The sequence below is a fragment of the Mesoplodon bidens genome (assembly GCF_964165515.1).
Source record: "Mesoplodon bidens genome assembly, chromosome: 5".
Classification (NCBI taxonomy): domain Eukaryota; kingdom Metazoa; phylum Chordata; class Mammalia; order Artiodactyla; family Ziphiidae; genus Mesoplodon; species Mesoplodon bidens.
The window spans coordinates 90,013,105-90,032,540 of NC_138161.1; the positions used below are offsets into that span (position 1 = coordinate 90,013,105).

General features: G+C 34.6%; 1 protein-coding gene across 4 annotated transcripts in view; it reads left to right on the plus strand.

The window, feature by feature from the left end:
- Positions 1–9,479: 9,479 nt before the first annotated feature.
- NLGN1 (neuroligin 1) overlaps positions 9,480–19,436 on the plus strand; it is a 739,588-nt gene continuing 729,631 nt past the window's right edge. For 3 of the 4 annotated variants that reach the window (XM_081235545.1, XM_081235548.1, XM_081235547.1), the window contains exon 1: positions 9,480–10,301. The gene's annotated coding sequence lies outside the window, so the exon portion shown is untranslated. The remainder of the gene's footprint in view (positions 10,302–19,436) is intronic. The other variant, XM_081235546.1, reaches the window with a different exon arrangement.

The window sequence follows — 19,436 nt, forward strand, 5'->3', positions numbered from 1 at the left end:
TTGTGTTTCCATATGAATTGTAAATTTTTTTGTTCTAATTCTGTGAAGAATGCCATTTGTTCACTTTATTGTACAAAAGAAACTAACACAGTATTGTGAAGCAATTATACTCCAATAAAGATCTGTTAAAAAAAAAAGAAATACCTTTTGATAAAAATATGTTGATTAATTAAATAGAAATATTCATATTATATTGATGAGTAAACCAGAAATAAGGAGACCTTACTGCACTAGAAGATAGAGCAAGATACTAGATGTTAAAATTTGATTAAATAAAATTAAAATTCAATTTGATATTTATTATTTAAATAATTTATATCAGGCTTTCTATAAATAAGTAGTTTGAAAAAGCATTATTGGAAAGCAGATTTCCAAAAACACTTGATCATTTTAGATATTCTATTTTTAAAAGTGTATGATCCAAGGCAGGCTCCTACCAAAGTTTCTCATTTATACCCATCATTAGACTAATTTGCTTAATGGACAGTCCTGATTACAAAACAAATTCCTTTGGAAACTATAATCCTCAAAAAAAGGGAAAAGAGAACAAGTCATCAAAGAACATTCATTGGATGCCACAGCAGAATGATTGTTCAACTTTCAAAGGATCTACTCAACTACTCCATCATTCAGCTTCAGAAGAAAATTATGAGTGATTTTTATAAAAGGCCTTGGATGGAGTCAGGATAAACAAGTCGAGCCACATTTTTGATCTGCCACCCCAGTAATTCTAATAAAAAGATTTTATTCTGATTTGTCATACACTTAGTGAACACATGTGAATGTGGGTTCTAGAATTTCAGTTAATGTCCAGAATAGTAAACTTCAGTTTCTGGAATTCTGTTTGAAAAACAGGACAGTTAACAATTTTCATGGCATTTTTCCATGGTGACTCAAAGATAATAGATATTAGTTCCCAGGATACATCTTCATGTATTTTTAGTATCCTATTAGATAATTGATTTAGACTTGGAATCTTAAAACTAATTTAAATCACCTTAGGCTTTCTTACCATTTCCTCACCATCATATTGTTTTCTAGTTTGAACATCATTCTTCTCTATGGAGAAACTGGAAGCTAGGGTTTAATGGTTTGCTTTTCTATTGGTCGTTTGTTCAGATTACCTAGTTGGCCCCAAGCAATGTCATTCTTATCCTATCCTTGGTTATCTTTTTGCTCTGAAAATATCAGAGAAATTTCTTATATCCTTAACATTTTTCACAAACATCAGACAACTCAGTATTATTAGGTATTCATATTCTTCTTTCATGTTATGTTGTTCTTCCTTTCCCAGTTTTTCTTTTTAAACATACTTCGTAAGTGCAAAGTTACAAGCAAATCGGCCATATAATCATCCTGATTTCTTTAGATTCCTTTATGATTCTTAATCTAGATTGTTATAGATAAGAGAATATTAGAACCAACTGTAGAATAATATATGAATTTTTCTTTTTAATTTGTTTCTTATAGTCTGATTCTGCACTGTTCAATGTGGTAGTCACTTATATGTGGCTTTTGAGCTCTTGAAATGGAATTGGATACCTAGATGTCCAATATAAAGATTAGATTTTAAATACTTTGTATGAAAAAATTATAAAATATCTCAATAATTTTTATAGTGTTGCATGTTGAAATGATACTTTCTAAAAATATATTGAGCTAAATAAAATAAATTATTGAATTTACTTTCACCTGATTCTACTTCATTTTAAAAAACGTGTGTTAGAAAATGTAAAATTGCATATGTCACACACATTGTTTCTGTTGGGTAGCATTGATTATTCTCAGAATACTTCTAATATTTTAAATTAATTGTATTATCTTCCTATTGCTGCTGTAACAAATTACCATAAATTTGGTGACTTAAAAAACAAAAATTTATTAATTTGTAGTTCAGGAAGTCAGAAGTCTAAAGTGGGTTGGCAAGGGCTGTCTTCTTTGGAGACTCAAGGGAGGAATCCATTTCTTTGCCTTTTCTAGCTTCTAGCGGCTACCTGCATCCCTTGGCTTATGGCCCTTTCCTCCATTTTCTAAGCCAGCAGTGTAGCACCTTCAAATCTCTCTCTATTTATCTCCATGTGATCTCTGCTTCTGTTATCACATTTCTTAGTCTGACTCTGACTCTTCTGCCTCCTTCTTATAAGGATCCTTGTGATTACATCAGGCCCATCTCAAGCTCCTTAATCACATCTACAAATTCCCTTGTGTCATATAAGGTTACATGTTCACAGATTCCAGAGATTTGGATGTGGACATTTTTGGAGGGCCATTGTTCTACTTACTATATTAAGTACATTTAATGTTATGTATCCTTGGTTTGTTTGTTAATTACAATTTTTAAAATTTAGTTTAAGAACAATGACACTTTAATACAAGCAACCAAACAGAAACAGAAACAAGTCTGAAGTGGCATGGTGCAATGGTTTCTCATCTATCAATGCCATGGACCACAGTGTGACCTTAGTTACATCAGTCATTTGCCTTCTTGGGCTTTTTCTATTTAGCAAAAGGAGATTTTGGGAGTCTATGCGAGGACTATAAAACTGTAATTCTTTGGGTCACAGTTCAAATGTACTCTACTTTGTTTAATGATTAGTTTGAATCCTGGTAAAACTAATTTCAGCTATTTTTCCTGTATCTTTTATCAGATTTGTGAATGAGAATATGAATCATGAATTGGTTTAATGTATTGCAGATAGCTAAGAATTATACTTGCTTCATTGTATAATAGGTAAACTCCATTTTTCTAAACTACCTTATAGTCTGTTAACTTTGTGACTTATAGCAGATCTTGCTTTGACTTTTTGACATTATCTTCTCTGCATAATGTACTTAAGCAACTACTTTTTAAAAATTACTATTTTGTCTCTTTCCTTCTCTCCCTCCCTTCTAATAAACTTAGATATAAGTGGTCAAGATTTCATTTTTAAAACAACAAAACATCATTTATTAGCTTGCTTATCTCTAGGGAGGTTTGGGAAGTTTTTAGAGAAAAAACCAAAATGCTAAGCTGAAGGTCATGAGTTTTAGAATGGACGGTTGGAAGGTTGAACAACTTCTTATGCATTGAGTGTAATGTGGTTTTATCATTCTATTTGATTGCATCATTCTACTGTTTGTTTCCAGGTATTAGAAATGATTTTATTCACATACAATAAAAAAGGAAGCTCTAAATCCAAATACATGTGATTTTAGAAAAACTCATCCTTTTGAAACATTTGTTACATAATTCCTAGTTCAATGTAAGTAATCAAACATTAACTAAAGAGGCAGATTTATGTATTCAGAGACCCTGAGAGGGAGAGACAGACACAGACAGAGAGAGAGAGGGAGAGAAAGAAAGAGATGGAGATACACACAGAAACACACACACACACACACAGAGAGAGAGAGAGAGAGAGACAGAGGGAATATCCATTCCCTTTTAAGGTGTAATTTAAAGGTCTCCTTTATTTAATGTTTTAGGAAATTATGGAACTAAATACTTTGGGACAGGTAGATGATGCTCATTAAATCACTAATTGAGGGGCTTCCCTGGTGGCGCAGTGGTTGAGAGTCTGCCTGCCGATGCAGGGGACACGGGTTCGTGCCCCAGTCCGGGAAGATCCCACATGCCGCGGAGCAGCTAGGCCCGTGAGCCATGGCCGCTGAAGCCTGCGCATCTGGAGCCTGTGCTCCACAACGGGAGAGGCCACAACAGTGAGAGGCCCGCATACCACAAAAAAAAAAAAAAAAATCACTAATTGAACAATAATGAAAATCCAGGCTAGTGTTTACTTTTAATTGTGTAATTGGCATAAAATCCTATTCAGAGAAGAAAGAGTAACCAACCCATGTGTGTGAAGTCAATGAGATGGCAATGCCATTGGGATAGAACTAAAAAAAATTTTTTTCCAGCTTGAACTACAGAACATTAATTTTCATGTGACTGTTCCATAGTTAGATAAAATTTTACAATAAATTTTATTAATACTGGAAATAAGACTCAAATAAGCTAATATACAATAAACTTTAATGGATGATGTATAATAGGATGGTTTCCTAGTTTCCTGGTTGTATTTATTTGGTACTAAAGGAATACTTAAGGAATACTTCTAATACTTATTATAAAATACATTTTAGACTGCACTACAATGTATTAAAATTAATCATGGTATGATGGAGTCAAAAGCAGCTAAAATATCAGGAGAATCTGCTGTGACAGTTATGAGAGGGTCAGCATAAATACTACTCATTCTTACAAATATATAAAAATCTGCAATTTTAAATAAATCACATATTCCACAAAATGATAATGTACTAAGCTATTAACTAAAATCTTTGAAGTTGAAAATGTATATATACATATATATATATATATATTAACATCTTTATTGGAGTATAATTGCTTTACAATGGTGCGTTAGTTTCTGCTTTATAATAAAGTGAATCAGTTATACATATACATATGTTCCCATCTCTCTTCCCTCTTGCATCTCCCACCCTCCCACCCTCCCTATCCCACCCCTCTAGGTGGACACAAAGCACTGAGCTGATCTCCCTGTGCTATGCAGCTGCTTCCCACTAGCTATCTATTTTACGTTTGGTAGTGTATATATGTCCATGCCACTCTCTCACTTTGTCACAGCTTACCCTTCCCCTTCCCCATATCCTCAAGTCCATTCTCTAGTAGGTCTGTGTCTTTATTCCTGTCTTACCCCTAGGTTCTTCATGACCTTTGAAAATGTATATATTTTTACTTAAAGAATAATTGTACCAATTAAAGATAAGTATCAATTATAGATGTTTTAAAAAAGAGCTCCTTCAAAAAGAAATGAAACAGATTCTTAATTATTAGCATAATTATTAGCATATTATTAGCATAATAACACAAATATTTGGAAGTTTTTAATAGATCAAAATGATTTAAGCTTGTTTTGAAATTTTGGATGTATTTCTGACTAAGTCCCTGAGCTTTGAAAATATGTTTCATTATCTCATACAACCCTTGATGAAGAAGCCCCATTTCTCTATGTAATAGTTTCATCCTAAAATATCTAGTCTTGATCATTCCTTCTTTGGTTTCCATTACAGGTCTTCAAACCAAGAAATATAAAGATGCATCTGGTAAATTTAGCATTCAAGCAGGTGTGTTCTCCCAATACATACCTGAAATATTCAGTATCAGTCAAGTGTTTTAAGTAGTCTTTTCTAATTAAGCAGGCTTATGTGAGCAGATTCTTCCCTGTAGAAAGAACCTCTTCGTAAACAGCCACCTTTGCAGTAGTTAGACCTTGTAATGTTACAACATTTTTTATTTTTATGCCTTTCATAATCCCCAATTGCCATTCATTTAGATTCAAGACTTGAGCACTTAAAATGAGGTAACATCAGGGGAGTTCTGAAGATGGTAGAGGAGTATTTTTTCCGAAGACTTGTTTTTGAAATATGTTTTACAATATTTTATGAAGTATTTTTTTTCAGGCATAGACTAATCTTTCATAACACCCTAAAATGTTTACTACCAGGCAGAACTTGATTGATTTGACCTGGTCATAAAAGTGTGCTTTTATATCAATTATCCAAAAAAAAAAATTACAGTTCTCTTTTCATAATGACTCTTGTATTAAAAGCAACAATTAAATACTTTCTCATCTAGTTTTTCATAGAACCATGCCATTTCTTTACATGATCCATTTGGTATTAATCATTTTTTAATTTGTTTACAGTAAAGAAATTGAAATAGGATGTGTAATCCTACCTACTGTGGGTTTTTTCAGCTGAAATTTTAGTGATGTAATCAAAATAGAATCCCATATTCCAATTGGCACTCAAGTTTGCCCTTCTTGGCCCTTCATTTCCCATTATTGTTAGTCATAGTAATTTTTTACTTCCCTCCTCTATTTCATTCTCTGAAGAGAGACTAGTGAGCCCATCCAGCATAGAGAATAAATTTGTTTTCTTCATGTACTGACTAGTTTCACTCTTTGATCTATTAAGTCATTCATTCACTAATCGTTTGCACTATGAGGAATATAAAGATTAAGTAAGTTTCTATCATCTCTGTAAAGTAAATCATCAGGAAAAGAAGTGAATTTTATTCATATTTTATTCTCATCCTCCTACTTCTCCTTCTTTTACTTTTCCACCTTCAGTGACTCTTTCAACCTGTCAAACAAGTTTGCACTTAAACACACTAAAAATGAACCTTCATTTTTATAGTAATATCTATATCTCTTCAGTATGCATGGTGAAGTATTCAGAATAACTGCTAACCATTTACAATCAACAAATCAATCATCAATAGCAAATTCAGGGTTTGTGGTTGTTGTTTGTTTTAAAGTCCAGTCTTCTGTGATATGCTTTGTACCGTGCCCAGTATGCAAGAGGTATTCAATAAGTGGTTACTGAAAGAATATGTCAACCTCTCCAAATTTCAGAAATATTGTATCTACTTCTTGTAGACCCCTTGTCTGCTCTATTCTCAAAGGAAATTAAATTGTTCTCTTACTCTTTCTTTATAACAAAGCTGCTTTGCTTATTGCCCAGGAACACTGTTCTGAATGGTTGACAATCTATTGTTTGACGATTTGTCCAGACATCTTTCCTGAGTTCACTGTGAGCTGAGAATATTAACTGCTAATATAGCTCATTTTACTTCTAAGATTGGGCTCTAAAAAATTCTTCCTGAATATTTGGTATCTTCTCCTATTTTGCATTAATTATGAAAAATACTATCTAATGACTTTGAAATGAGATTTCCAGTTCTCATATTTCACATCAACAAAGCCTCCTTATTTGAATTTGCATGTGTGTTTTAAATGTTCTGGAAGAATCTTCTTTTGTGTTGTAGTTTGGCTTGGGGCTACTCTGAATTTGGTGGTTTCCAGTTAACTGGTCAGAACTGAACATGATCAATTAATTGCCTGTTTCACAATTTCAGAGGCCCAGTTGCTATATGTGAGATCAAAGGAAAATTCCCCCCCAAAAAAAGCTAGTTAAGCATTAGTTTTTCCCCCTATTTCAACCATATTTTTCTCATTTAGGTGGTGATTTTTGCTTGCTGGTAATTTCATTTAGCTGGAAATTTTTATACCCCTTATAGAAATAAATAAGCATCTATGCATTTCCAGTTCTTAGAAATATAAAGAATTACAAATTAAAAAAAAATCTGTATAGATTTAAAAAATCTATATAGACTTCTATGCAGACAGTACATTATGAAGTTCTGAACTCCCATACTATTTTTTTCACTTCTACATATACTTATTCTAAACAGAAATTTTTCTAAAACTACAAGGCATTCGTAGAAATCATCTAATTTAAATATTTCATTTTAAGAAAATGGTTCAGACATACAAACACTTTACAATGTGATATTATAAATGCCTGTGTGGTCAAGATTCAGTATGAGAAACAAAGCGCTGAACATTGTGTTGAGGCTCCCCACAATGTCTTTCCAATTTCATTAACTTTGGTTCATCCCAGAGATAACCTATGCTCTGAATTTCATGCTTATCATTATCATGCATGTTTATATAATTTTGCTACATACACATATGCTCAAAAACAATAGATATAATTAGATATAATAATGTTTTAAAACTTGATATATAAATATATCATCCCACAAGTATCTTTCTGCAACTCTGCTTTTGTTCTTGCTGCTCCACATTGCATTTTTGAGGTGCAGTCATGCTAACTCAAGTAGCTATAGTGCATTCACTTTTCTTTTTACCGTATCTAATATTGCAGTATGTGAATATTCTATAAATTCCTTGTCCACTAATATATCCAAAGATGTTTTTATTTTTTCTCTTTCAAGTAATTCTGCAATGGGTATTTTCCATATATGCATAGAGACCTAGAGAAGAATGCATGAGTGGAGAGACTGGATTTTGGGATGGAAGAATCTTTATTGCTAAACTTCTCTTGAAAGTTGTACTATTACCTGTTCTTCACGGTTTCTCCACATCCTCATAAATATTTAATATTGCTGGACTTATAAAATTTTGCCAATTTCATAGTTGTGAAATGATATTTCATCATTTTAACTTGCATTTCTCTACTAATTAGGGAAATTGAATACCTTTTTCAGATGTTTATTGGACATTGAGAATCCTCTTCGGTCAACTGACTGTTCATCTTGTTGGCTCATTTTTTTTCTATAATATTTTTGTCTTTATCGATTTATAAGAAATCTTTATGTACTTGGATACCAGTCCTTCTTTGGTTATATAACCAAAGATATCGCATAGCAAATATATTCTCTCAGTCTGTGCTTTGACTTTTTGTATGTACATACATTTTTTTCATATGCCTAATCTATTGTCTGAATAATTCATCTTTCCTTACTGCCCTTTAATGCCGCCTGGTATTTATCAAGTTTCCATAAATGTGGGGATATATTTCTAAGCCCTTTATTTTGTTCCCCTGGACTAACTTCTAACTATGAACAAAATTACTGTCATTATATATTAAGCCTTAATAGTCAATATAGAAATTCCCCATACCTTATTCTTCAAAATTGTATTGACAAGTTTTGACCCTTTCCTCTTGTAAACACACTTTAGAGTTAACTTTTCAAGTTCTATGAAAAACTGCAGTGGGCTTTCAATAATAATTACTTCAATTTTATAGATTAATTTACAATTGCATCTTCCATCCAGGAGCAGGTATACTTGTTAGTTTATTTGAGTTTACTCTTTAATTTTAATAGATAAATTAACCCTGGATCAGAAGTGACTGCTCAAAGTCACATAGCCAATTAATAAGAAAACCAGTGGTAGAAGGAAGATGTCTTGTCTCCTTAGTAGCTCATACACTAAAAACGTTTAATTATTTAGTCAGTTAAGAAAGAAGACCTTGGAGTCCTTGCAGCTACTGCACCTACCAGCAGGAAAGTGAATTCAACTTCCCAAGTTTACTAGGCCCTTGATAAATCAGAGTGTAGTCAGAGGGCTTGCTAGAAATGCAGAATTTCATCCTTTCCCTGGTCCTACTGAATCAGAATCCTCATTTTTAAAAGATCCCTGGGTTATTGGTAGACACATTCAAGTTTATGAAATATTGCTTACCAAACAGAATCCTGAAATTCATTGCATTGGTTGTTTTTCTCTAAAACCTGCCAAAAATGCATACACACACACACACACACACACACACATATACAGATGAATATTCCTTTAAAGGAAACAAAATGTTAAGGTTTTTTTCTAAAAACAGCATATCTCAGGAATACTGAGGCTTCTTTTGATATCTGTAGTTATTCAGGAAACAAATACATTTGCTTTGAAATCACTAGCTGCCCCAAATTGGCCTTTTAGCTACTATAAGCCATTGGGGAAAATTCTGTAGAAAAAAGATGGAATACTGCGGAGACAGAAGCACAGAAGATTCAGTCTTTAAAGTAAAACAAAGAAGAAAGATCAGACGATTTGTTTCAAGTAGTCACATACTATTCATGTTAATCTCTGTTCAGCCTTCTTCTTGTTTCACTACTATAGCAGCCAGTTATCTACAGGGGGAGAGGGGAGGAAAAAAAAAAAAACGGTGAGGAGGGGGGATTAAAAAAAAAAAAGTGAGATCCCTGCAATATCACCTCAAGCCACTAGGGGTATCTTTGTACCATTTTTCATCCTGCACTGGTTTGGAATAGAAACCTATATTAAGGGAAAACCAGGGTCCTCGGCATTTTTTGCGAGCAGTGCACCCAGAATCCAAAAAAGACTTTAAAAAGAAAGAAGGAAAGAATTCACAGTTCTTTTGGTCATCTGAACAGGGCTACGAAATCGCTCTACTGGACATCAACACCAGGGATTCATTTTTGAGGTCAATTTCCAATCGAGATAAATCTATTGGATTAGTAGGATTATCTGATTGCAGCTGAAAGAAGTAACGTTGTTTGATCATTTGTATTTCTCGCCTGATGGTCGGATTTACATGGAGGTGGCTTTGAGTCTCAAGGATTCTGGATCGTGGTTGCATCTGGAGAGAAAAAAGGATCAATCGACACGTTTTGGAAGTGTCCGTGGGTGAATAAAAAAAAGAAAAAAAAAGGAAGGGGGTGTGTGCAAAACTGGGGTTGCGGCTGCTTAGAGAAGAAAAAAATAAAATAAAATAAAGGAAGCATCTTGAATTCTGAAACAAGAATTAACCGGGTGCTCGAGATTCCAAAATAAGCGTCTAGGAACTGGTAAATACTTAAGAGCAATTCAGCTTGAATTTGACGGCGAAGTGTTGTAGAAACTGTCTCCTTGAATTATTGGAAGGGGACTGGGGGAAGATGAGGGGGCTCCTTCTGTGGATTTATCTTACTGAGGGTAAGTGTGGGGTCTTTTATTGGGAGGGGGCTGCCTGGGTTTGTGTGCCGCCGCGCGGAAGATGCTGCGGACACGGTGCCTGTGAAATGGAAAGAGAAGTGGGGGATGTAGACCACCTCGCGCATCTCCGGTGGATCGCTAGGGAGCTACCTAGATCGAGCTTAAAAACCTTATTTTGTGGCGTCGGTGGGGAAGCCAAGCAACCCTCCAAGCTCTCAACTTTGCATTGAAAATCTCTCAGTTGGGAGATCCCTCTTGGATCTAGTGCTTTCTCCTAGTGATACTTTAAGGAGAGGCGGCAGCGATGCCTTGGAAAACCTGCATGTGGAAGGGGGGGGACCCAAGTAGAAATCGCTGCTGCCTTGGCCGCGGTTTTGGTGGCTGTCTTGGCTTCCAGGGGGAATTTTGCAGGGGGAATTGGCCGTTTCATATTGTCTCTTTCTCCCTCGCTCTTTCTTCCTTCCCCTTCCCGCCTCTCCCTCCTCTCAGAAACACCAAAGGGTTACAGGGTCACTGCATCGGATAGAGACAGTAGAAGTGGGTGACTGGCCACACATGTTGTTTTGTAATTCACTTGCTCGACTTTGCATAATACAGTCCGAGGTAACTTTCTTCGAGTTGGACGAGTCCAGGAAGGCGTTGCAGCCTTTCTGCCGAGGGCCCAGGCTGGCAAGTGCGCCAGGCAGCCGGCTGCATTTCTGATGGATCCCTACCCTGCCTCTCTCGCCAGTTACTGACTTGTCTTTCCAACTGAGCGGTGCGAGCGTTCCCAGACATTTTCTTGCAGCTGAGTTCAGGGATTTATTTTTAATTTTTCTTTTAAAATGTTATTTCATTGCTCTCAGTAAAAGCTCGTCTTTATTTACAGTAGGAAAATCAATTTCAGCAGATATAATTAAAATTAATCACTCAAATGAGTGAATATTAATTGACTTAGGAAACTATAAGTTGCTTTGGAATCAGAAAAGCATATTATTCTGAACCAATTTTGGAGTCCACATAGGTTCAGAACAATTACATATAAAGAAGTGGTTCATTTAAAATATGTAGATAGATAAGTTAAATAAGTTAATGCACTCCCCTCCCTTTATAAGCTAATACCTCAGCATCATAGTTTTAGTTGGTTTTTCCTACTTAAGGCCAATTTGTTAAATTTTAAACCTCAGACATTCAGCTGTATTAGAATAAAATGGAGTATATAATCGTTAAACTATAAAATAATGTATTTTCTACATTTTAATCTTTTAAAGAAAAGCATCAAATATTTTTTCAGCGGTTTCTGTTTATAGATTATGAAATGTGACCTTTATGGTTTTAACATTGAAACCTCTTCATTAAGTGTGAACTCATTGAAAGGCAACTCTTCAATATCATCTAAAGCACTAATCATCCCAATACTTATTTCAGGAATTCCAGATACATCAGACATTCAGGTATTAAAAGAGGAGCCTCACCAAACTTTCTTCCTGGATTTGTGTGTGTATATGTGTTTCGTAAATCTAAACACTGAAACAAGAACAATGCCATTCCTTTATTAAGATTAAATAGTAAAATATGAAACTCTTGTCTCCCAAGGATTCTATGGTGGAAAAGTTACTTATTTCTGCAGACTTTGTGTAAGTTTTTCTAGAGATGATAAAAACAGTAAGAAATAGTTTCTACAAGCCTAACTGTTAGTTTTAAGAAGATACCTGAGAGGTTGGGTTTGCCTTTTTTTTTTTTTTTTTAAACGCAGCTCTAAATCACGTGGTTTATGTGCAGTAAGAACTAGAAGAATGGATATTCTTCATTTTGGTACATTCTAGCCACTGATCCTGGCCACATAGTCCACTAATGTTAACATCTTTTTCAAAGTTTAAATTAAAAAAGACAGCTAGCAAGTAACATATTAAATGATAATAATAAATCACTAATGAAGGTGAATGGGAGATGGGCTGGGATTCCTCTTTTTAGACTAGTAGAGAATATAATGTTCATACTATAAAAGTAGATGGAGAATATGAAATGTGAAAAAGGAAGTCATTTTAAAATTTAATTTGCATATTTCACAACCACTGACCCAGTGGTCATGGCATGTGCCATAGTGCTAAAGCTGGAAGAGTCAGCTTAAAGTGCCTTTGTAATGGCTGAACAATATTTTCGTCTGTCAAGAATAATCAATACTTAGTAGTCCCTCGTTCCATTTTCTTTTGGCAGTAAAAATGAAAAGGGGAAACTTTGGCCCACTCTATGGTTTCTACAAGCAGTTCCTACATAAAACTTTGGTAAACTTTGTAGGTGGTAGATCCACTTTGGAACGTTAATAATGATAGAAATAAAAATAAACAAAATGATACACCACAAAAAATTTTTAAAGCTGTAGCCAGTAAATGAAGAGCAAGTTACCCAGTTACATAAAAGTTCTCTATTAATAGAGTGGCTGACTCTAAGAACTATTGAAAAACCTGAAGAGTTCATTTAGAAAATTAATTACATTTGTTCTACTTTATCCAAATACATTTTTTTTTTTGGTCATGATTATTAAAAAGAACATGGTAGCCTTGATCAGCTGTTTCAATTTTGCTATTGAATAACTCAAAATGTGGTAGTTTGGGGGTAATGAAATAGAAACTCTCAATTAGCCCTGAAAGTTGCAAGCACAGTTCCTAATGTATGTGACAAGAAATAGCGTTGGATTCCCCAAAGCTTATCACCATGGAAAAACTGATGTTGATTCACTGGAGCTTTGCTGCACCTCGAAAGCTTTCCATGTGTTCTAGCTGGCCTAACATTCAGGGGTGCTGAATACATTTGCTGCAGATTCGTTCCATGATTTTGAGACATTTAAATACAGTTAAATGTTATTCTACATTAAATGATTTTTTTAAAGAAAATTGCTACACACTCTTAATTGAAAGCAAAATGAAAAGGGCAATCCTTTTTTAATGATTTGTTGAAATTTAACACATGGCTTCTCTAAGTGCAAATCTTCCATCTCTTCTGCTTTATTGAGAAATGCAAAAAAATAAAACCCTTAAAACTTACAAAGTTTCAATTTTTAATATTTCAAATTTGCAAAGCACAGAAACATTAAAAAAATGAACATATAGAACACTCACGATGAATTTATGGTGTCCATTTAAATGCCTTTTAAAAGGTAATTTAAAACATTTTGAGGTAGCTAACCTCTTAATCTTGTGGGATAGCTACATTCTCAACTGTTCCTAAGAATAATTCCTTAATAGTAACAGGTTTGATTATTTATGCTTTGTTATTAATGACTTCACATTGACAATGTCAAATATTGCTATGTTGCTATAAAAGGATATGAATTATTTCTGCCTTCAATATCCCCCCCCAAAAAAAACCCCCACCTATTTGGTAGCAAACATGTTTGAAAGAGAAAGACTGCCAACTCTAAGCTTAACTGAAGTCAGGGAAAACTAGTAAATCACTCCAGACATTTGAAATTATTAGACATTAAACTTTTGGGGGATTTTATATGAAGTCTTTTTATAACAGTCGATATAATCTCTTCTGTGTCTATTTCCGTTGCATGTAAGAGAAATTCTAGTCAATGGCAAAATGCTTTACTACTGCCATTACTGCAGACTTTATAGATGAGAGATGTGTCAGCATGTTAGCTTTAGCAGTAATGCCTCTTTTGTGTGAAACCTTATGGGCCTTACAGGCACTTTCTCATCCTGACACTCACAAAACATTCAATTCCCCATATTTATTATTTAATTTTCTTCCTATATATAACAACAGAGCACTTCAGTATATGAATGTGTAGCCAAAAGATGACAGGCAAACATGAATGGGACTAATGAGCTTTAATAATACACATATTAGGGGTTGCTAAAGGAAGTTTAATTAAGAAAAACAAGTTGAGCATGAAATTCATTTTGGAACAAATGCAAGTTAAGTTATTGCTACAGATGTAAAATCAGAAATCACAGGGATACATCACAGGAAATAAAGTTCCAGCCTGAGACTAGACCTACTAAATGCAGTTGACATCTTAGGACCTGCCTTTAAGTTGATGAGCTTGAGTCTGACTTATGAAATCGAAGAATATACACTTTTTCACAGTTTTCACTCTTCTATAGCAATTTTGGTTTAGTATGTTAACTCTGTATCCAGGCATGTTCTGTATTAGTCCCCTTGAGACAGGCCACACAGTAGCCTTTCATTTCTCTGTGGTCTACTTTTCTAATACCACATATGCCTACAGGTAGGGCTACCTGCCAAAACCCATGTCATCCCTTTTGGTGTGCTGTAAGTGGTGCTTCAGTAGGAGATCTGCTCATATATCAATTTACCTGCACCTATAGTTTAATTCTTGGCATAATTTAGAAAATAAGTAGATTTATTTATCTGTTTGCTTATTTATTTATTTGGTCGTGGCATTGTATATTGGGGCAGAAATTGAAGAAGAGAGAATATTGGGCAAATATTTCCTTAGAATGTGGTTTTCTCACATTTTGTCTGTATTTAAATAATGTAGGTACATTCTGGGAAGAGTGAAGCAGTCAGGCAATAATATGAAGGTCTTATGTATGCTCCTCAACAACTGCCTTTTTGGAGACATCCAATTGATAGGCTAATTTATTATTCATACAGACTTTTGGCATCACTTGTGTGTAACAGTAGTTTTTTCTTCCTTGAAACACCCAATGAATATTGAGTCTTCAGAAGAAAAGAGGTTAGTTGTAACATTTCAAAGTGAATTGAAAATCTTGTCTCTTTTTTAGATAGTTATGGTGAATACTTTCATACTGTCGTATGGAATACTCCATATTGGAACTTTAACATGGTCACACATTAAATCAATAAATACTGATTTGATAAAAAAATAACTTAGAATTATCACTGGCATAAGTTTTTCCCGTAGGACAACCATTCTGCTTATGATAGAACTGACCAGGAAAACAGTGATTACTACACATCACATTGACCAACAGTTATCACAGTATTCACACCTGAAAATAATACTTGAGCCATCAATTCATTAACCATAATGCTAAAAGGAGTAAAGTTTCACTTCAGTAACCATTATGTTTCAAGTCAGTGCATTTGTCATTTTTAATTTAAATCTATATTACTTAGCTATCCAAAACTTTACATGCAAGTGACATTGTTATCTATCCTTTCTCTTATGGGTAAAAAAAAAAAAAAAAAAGTCACTAGTTTGTTTACCTCTTTAACTGTGCTAAGTATTCTACTGCATATGTTGCTCTAAGATTGATGCCAAAAGTTTCTATTATTTAGAGCTGTGGTCTTTAGTAATCTGAGGAATTATTTAATATATAAGAGTAAAACATTTTACATGCTGCAATAATACAGTAGTAGTAATCTGTATAACAACCATAATGGCAGGGATTTTTGTCTGGCTTTTCAAAGCTATGTGTGTTTCTCCCCAGCACCTAGAATAGTGCCTGGTATATCACTAGTGACCAATAAATATTGCTAAATAAATATAGAGACCTGGTTCTAGCCTTGGATGTTAACAACTAAATTGGTAACCTCTTGCTTAATACCTGATCTCTTCATTTTTGCTTTTAATTTTTTCTTAACATAAATCCTTGTTTGAATTGATAGATATTTAAAGCTATGTGCAAAATTCCAAAAGTAGAAAGGAATATATTTAAAAGATTGCATTTTAATCAAAGGTAAATAATAATTAAAACTTTTTAGTGAAATTTTTATAGTTTATTTTATTTTGATAAATTATTTTATCAACTCATAAGTATAAGCGGATTATTTGTGGTTATACTTTACTAAAATGTATATTAGAATTATTTTCTGCCGTGTAGAAAATGTGATATCTCAAGGAACTTTGGAAGCACTAAAAATTATTTCAAACACTTAGAACACGGGCAGTAAGATCTAAAATATAATGATGTTTGGCATTTTGGCCATTAATTCTTTTTTCAATTTTTAAAGCAATTTATAATTACAAATTTCCTATTGTTCAGTTTTATTTAAATGGTGAAATAATTTAAACTTACTCCATGTGTATATTGAATTCTTGTGAATATATATTCATTGATGTTTTGTTACACAAATGGCCCATGAACAGAGCATTGTTTTGAATTTTATTATTAGTAGTACTAATGGATCTGTAATACGAAGAGAAAATAAAAGATGTGGATATCTGAAGAAGACTGCAAGTGTAATAGCCTTTCCCCTTTGGGGCACTGGTTGAGCTCTAAGCCAGGTCAGGGGTGACAGAACGCTTATTGTTGTTTGGTGCCTTACATGAAAGGAGTTGGTGGTCTCAATCCAGTTCCTAGCAGACAGTTACTGCTTAAACAATAGTAACTATAGTATTTGCCAATTCCAGCAGAAGCCTAGGACTGAATGGGCACAAAGGTTTAACTCCCCCCTCTCTGCTAATCATCCTCCAAGGGGTCAAGATTGACTCACCCTGGCACAGGGCTATACTGAGAAACTTAGCCCTTCCTCTGCCAAAGTTGTAGCTATTCTCTGGCAGCATGGGATTTTTTAAAGAGGAATTTAATTAAGCAGGGCACCAGGAATGGCAATTCTCCACTCTTCTCAGGCACAGCAACTCACCAGAAAGAAAAATAGGCTTAAATACTGAATTGAGAAGGTAGCACTGCTCTTAGGTTGTACTGTCTTCTCTATAAAGATACTGGCAGGCATAATTAAGTTGCTTCTGGACACGTTGACTTGCAACCCAAAAGGGGCTCTTGTCAGACAAAAGCCTCATTAATATCAAGGGAAGTAATCAGCTCTACCTAGCTGTCTCTCCTGAGCTCTTGAGTGATTATTCATTTCTTTTGGGAGAATCACAGGGTCACCAAGTGGTTTTAAAAATGTGTCCTGTGGTATTTTACACATACATTAAAACTGTTGCCCATGCTTTTTTTTTTTTAACAACCTGTTTTACAGTTCTTGCCCTTCTTGCCCCCTTAACCTTCTTGCTCATTTAGAAGTCAACACTCCTCAGTAGATTTTAAATTTAACAATTAATATTTAGATATTCTATCTGAGAATAGGTTCAGAGTAAACAGAAAGTAAAACTTGTTTCATACAGTTAGATGTTAAATGGATTGTTTTACTTGCATACCCAAAACAAAACAAACAAGAACCACCCAATGTTTAGCCATTTGTTGTAATGATGGTCTTAGTAGAAATATTCAGTTGCAGAATGCAGAAGGAAACACTATCACTTAGATCTCTTTTTCTTTGTGTTGTCAGAAAGCTGTTATGGCATCTTAAAATCCCATTTTTTGCCAAACAGTAATGGAATTAGTCACCAGTCTATATGACCGTCCATGTACACCTCTGCATGATGAGGAATTTCCATTGTACTTCAACTTGTCATCACCTCTTCTCTGTTTTATCTCCTCTTACTGCAGCTGTAATTAAGATAATGCCTTCACAGAGGTCAAGTATCACAGATGAATAAATAAAATCTGAGGATAGGGTTAATTAATGAAAAATAATATAATGAATGAATGGGTTATTCATTCAAGAAATATTCTCCAATGACCTACAATGTAATAAATTGTTCTGGGGATGGTAGTTACAAATCAGCAATTCAAAAGCCATAGCCTCTATTCTCAAAGATTAAGGCTAACCTGATTATGTTATTTTTGTGATTATAATTATTCTCATCATACTTGGAGTAAGACCTCACATCCTTAATTTTTTGGCCTAGAATTTCTTGAAATGTCACTTCTTCTCCAGCCTGATGCCCCACCCTTCTCTGAAGTTACACTGATCTCTTTGTTAATAGGGAGCCCCAGGCTTCAAAGCATTTGGGTCTCCCCTTGCCTCTGTCTGACACAGTTTGCCCCCTGACCACTTCTACTCATCTTTCAGAACCCGTTTACAGGTCACTTCTTCAGGAACATCATCCTTTCCACTCCAGACCCATTAACTCTCCCCTCAGAGCATTATCCTTCTTGGCAAAGCATTTATGACTAAATAGTTACCTGTGTGATTGATTTACATAAAGTTTGTCTTCCCCATTGAACTTTAGTCTCTTTGGGAATCATCACCATGCCTATCTCCTTCATGTTGGCCTTCCCCGTGCCTGACACTAAATGATGTAATAATATAAGAATGAATAGGGAATCCAAGTTTACAAATTGCTACAGTAAAAAGTACTACAGTTTCAGTTACAAGAAAGGCAACAAATGCTTTGAGAGTTGCGGGGAGGGAGTGTTTTCATAACTGGGAGGATCTGAGAAGGAAGTACTGACATTTGAGCCAGACCTTGAGGGATCCTAGCTGGAGTCCCACCAGGCAAAATCTGATGGGGGGGGAGTATTTTTCAGGAAGGAAGATCTTGGTAAACAAGTTGGGTCCAATTCACTGACCATGGCTCCCAGTGCTGTGTTTTGTTTGTTTGTTTTAGTTAATACTGTTTTTTCACAAAGATAGTTTGCTACAAGGTATAACCTCTGTGATATACTTGTGATTTTTTCCTGTTAAAATATTTTGTTGGTAAAAGTTTTTTCTCCTATTTCTGTCAAATTTTGGTTTGTCTTTTCTCCATAACATTCTATTTTCTCTGTTATTTATTTACAACATTGGAGAAGTTCATTCAGAGTAGAAATAACCCAAGGAGAGAGAGAACAAGTAGAACCCTGCTTACATGTTCTGTGAAGGAAGGGAGAAGGGGATGTAACCTGGGAACCCACTGAGGCCTGCCTACCCTTCCTCCTAGAAGGAGGCTCTGGACAGAATTGAGGAAGAGGCAGGGTTTATCTTTAGAGTCTCTAAATTCTTCTGCCTTATCTCTTTCTATTTGTTGGAACTCCCTACATTCATAAACATGTTTTCTTTTTTTGTTGAAAAGTGTTTCAGTGGCTTTGTGTTTCTGATCTTTAGTTTAATTATCTGTTACATAGAGATGATAATTATCTCTAACTCATGGTATTTAGACACAGCTAAATGAGATGATGTAGTTAGCTCACTGGCCCCAGTCCATACTTGTTGGTGCTAGCATTAATCAAGTTATTAATTAATTAACGATGATCATGACAGTACATACTTGTCACCATGTTCTCCATAGCTACGTGTTGGTATGGCCACAACATGGGCTGTGATAGACCTTGAACTTCTACATGATTAAGGTCTTGAACTTTGATATTCCCATCTTTGTGATTTTTGGTT